Below are 3,555 nucleotides of genomic sequence, written 5' to 3'. Positions count from 1 at the left end.
TGGTCAAATTGGCCAAATTGGGTCATGTGGTAGTTGAGAGAAATGAAATTGGAAATATTTAGGATTTATTGGAATTTTTTGGAATTTTTTGGAATTTTTGGGATTTTGAGGTATGGAGGGGTATTTTAGTAATTTTTGGGTGTTTTAGGGGTAAAAGGCCAAGATGGGTATTTTGGTAGAGTTGAGGTGACAACCAACCTATTTGAGCTAAGAACCAATGGAGTCTCCATTTGGGTCTTCTATGTACTGGTCTTATCTAAAACCTAACCTAGGGCTAGTGGGTTTAGGGGACCATCTACATGAGTCTCCCAAAAGATCATGAATCAAAGTCAACAAATTTGGGTTCAGGGTTGTGAGTGGGATTTAATGTGCAAGTGAGTGACAGTGTATGCACCAGCTCAAGACCAACACCCAGAGGGTTGACTCTAATGCCAAACAATCCTATGGGGACTCCCCTTGAGCTCCTCCATTTTGGCCCCACCTACTAAATGTTAGAGGTTGGGACCAATATGTGGAACTTCAAGTTAAGCAATGAAGAGTTTATAGTTTCTAATGGTGAGGGTTCATTTTCTAGTCATTTAGAAATAGTCAACAAGAAAGTCTTATGGCTAGATCTCAAACTACTAAAGAGGAAATTAGACCTCAACCAAAAGTGAGGTCAACAAATGAACCTTCCAAATGTGTGGTGTGCTGGGAGAGCACATCAATAGAAAGTGGGGTTAGAGCTCAAGTATTGACATGTTGTTTAATCATTTCATTAAAGAATGGTTCAAAATTGTCTAGATTCATGATTACTTCTTCATTACCATCATTGTCTACTTTTTTAAGTGAAGTTCTCCATAACATTCTTACTTTCGTTGGATCAATATAGTAACCTATAGGGTATGACATCCTCCTAGTTGTAATCTGAGTCAATGCATACTGCTGGTGTTCTATTCTTTATACTTGGTTGGGAAATTCTTCCAGCTGGTATTTGGTTATTCTCCATGATTACTTTTGGTTTTGGAAATTTTATCACCTACTCGTAGGTTTGGAAAGGTGTAGGATTACTGGACAACTTTTCGAAGCTCATCATCCTCGATATATGATGTGTCTTTTCTATCTTAATCTTCCCATTTTTTCACATTTTCATGTTTTTTTTTCTAATTTCTCTTTTATTTCTTTAGCAATTTTTCTCTCTATAGCATTTCCATTTTCTATTTTCTCTTATTTTCAATATTTTTCTTTACTTCTTTGTCTTTTAACTTTTTTACTGCAAGTAATTGTCGGACGTCAATTGGAATTCTATCGATTATTTTGAAAATAATTTAATATATATATATTTTGATTTTTGATAAATAACTTTTTGATCTTGAAGAACGAGACCGAATAAGTCTCATATATTTGATAATTTAAGTAATCGAGCACGACACCACAAGTAATATACTCAAAATGCATGAGGATAACAAAACAAAATATATTTATAAAACTCAAGTTCAAAGTACAAGACTTAAAGACAAAGATACAAATACTTACCTTGAATGATTCCTCAAGCACTCCTTTGAAGTTCTCTAATTTCTTTGACTCAAACAACACTTACAGGACTCACAAACTCCATAAATCACAAAGACTCACAAAGAAAACTACTCACACACTTAGCACACTCACACATTATGTGACATTAGATATCTGATCCCCTAGCCTCTTGGAATTAATCCTTATTTATAGAACTTTGAAAATGACCAAGGGTTGGTTCAGACATCTCTTCAAAATCCGGTCACATTCAGTGAATCTTCTAGAAAATAACTGTGTCTCCAAGGGGCCAAATTGCCAAGTCTAGGCGCCAAAATCGCCGCTTTAGGCGTCAAATCGCCGCTTTAGGCGCTGGCCAAGTTCTGCATCTAGCGCCTAGGTGTCAGTTTGGTTGGTTTGCAATTTTCTTTAGTTTAGCCCATTTTGCTCCCTTTTGATGTATTTTTGTTCCTTTTTACTCTTAAACTCTTTTTCTTGCACCTGCAATCAAAAATATAAAAATATCTTTTATTAAAGCATAATATCCCAAAAAATTGAGCATAAATGTGCATAAAAATGGGTAATTTTAATGTAGATCAATTCCCCAAAACTTAAATGTTTCTTATCCTCAAGTAACCTTTCATACTATATATAAAAAGTATAACGTATGGACGTGAGTTTTACTTTAAGATTTCTATAATTTTTGTTTTATAAATGCAATAGTTAAACTTTAGAAAGTTTTTTAATAATATAGGTTAAAACTAGAATTCAAAATTATTTAGTAATCAAGTCTAAAAATTATGATTTCCTATTTATTTCAATAATAATTGTAGTTTTTCATATTCAAAATACTTACAAAAATTACAAGAAAAAAAATTTCACGAGAACTTTACTAGTAAGGATATTAATACATTATAAATAAGCTTAGAAATGTAATTAAGTCTCTTTCCTCAAGATGATTTAAGTGAAGCCAAATTTTTATTATACATCTCTTCAAGCTTCTCCTCATATCTATTTTCCCTTGTTTTTGCTTTTCTTTTCTTATTAGTTTTCTTCTCTTTTTTTTCACAATCATTTTTAATCCTTTCCTTTTCTTTTCATGTCATGTGAGGATTACTGTATCTGGATAGTCTTTAATGATTTTGAACTCCACCGTTTTCTTCTTAAAGTTAAAAACCTTCCACATTTCCTTACTTTATTAATGTGTATTAGTCTTGAAAAATATTTTTCATGAAGTTTTAATTCTTTCTTTTCAAATAAAAATCCAAGATCTTTAACATTTACTAAAGTATAATTTTCTTTATTTAAATAGTAAATGATAATCTTATACTCTTATACTAAACATCTCAAATCCAAAACTAATCTATATTATTAAAAACTTGTACTTAAGTTTACTATATTATTTATAAACTCAAAAATATAGTTATCTCAAGCTATCCCATCATATCAGAGGCTATATTAAAATAATTTTTGCAAATATATTTTACTTAGGACAAATAATGTTTAGTTTTTAAAAATTTTCATCCTTCCCTGAAACTTAAATTTTAAATCAGTTTAAAACAGTTCAGTTAATAATAAGTATGTTGAAAGAGAAAATTTTAAAATTTGTAAGCAAAAGAAGAATACTGGTAAAATAAAAATTAGGTGAAAATAGATATATCATGAAAAGCTTGCAAATATAAAACTCTACTCTAACACATATTCAATACTGAATAAAAGAGTAACAAAAAGTAACAGTGATAAAACAAAATCACACCAAGCAATCTTACATAGTCATACATCAGAAATCCAAACATAGGAAATAATAAACAGACCAACAACAAAAAAGTAAAAAAAATGCCTAGTAATCTCCTTCAACAACATCATCACCATCTAAATCAAATGATATATCTTCATCCATAGATTTCGGGCCTGCATAAGAAGTAAATCGAAGGCAAGTAGGAAACTCAACTGACTGGTTTCCTTCATGAAGTTCACTAATTCCTTGTCATAATCAGCATCATAATCACTTTTTATCCAAACATAATATGCCATGTGATCAAATTTATTTTCCATATCTTCCAT

The sequence above is a fragment of the Phalaenopsis equestris genome, unplaced genomic scaffold, assembly GCF_001263595.1.
Source record: "Phalaenopsis equestris unplaced genomic scaffold, ASM126359v1 Scaffold000505, whole genome shotgun sequence".
Lineage (NCBI taxonomy): Eukaryota > Viridiplantae > Streptophyta > Magnoliopsida > Asparagales > Orchidaceae > Phalaenopsis > Phalaenopsis equestris.
Note: the sequence above shows the minus strand (reverse complement) of the source record.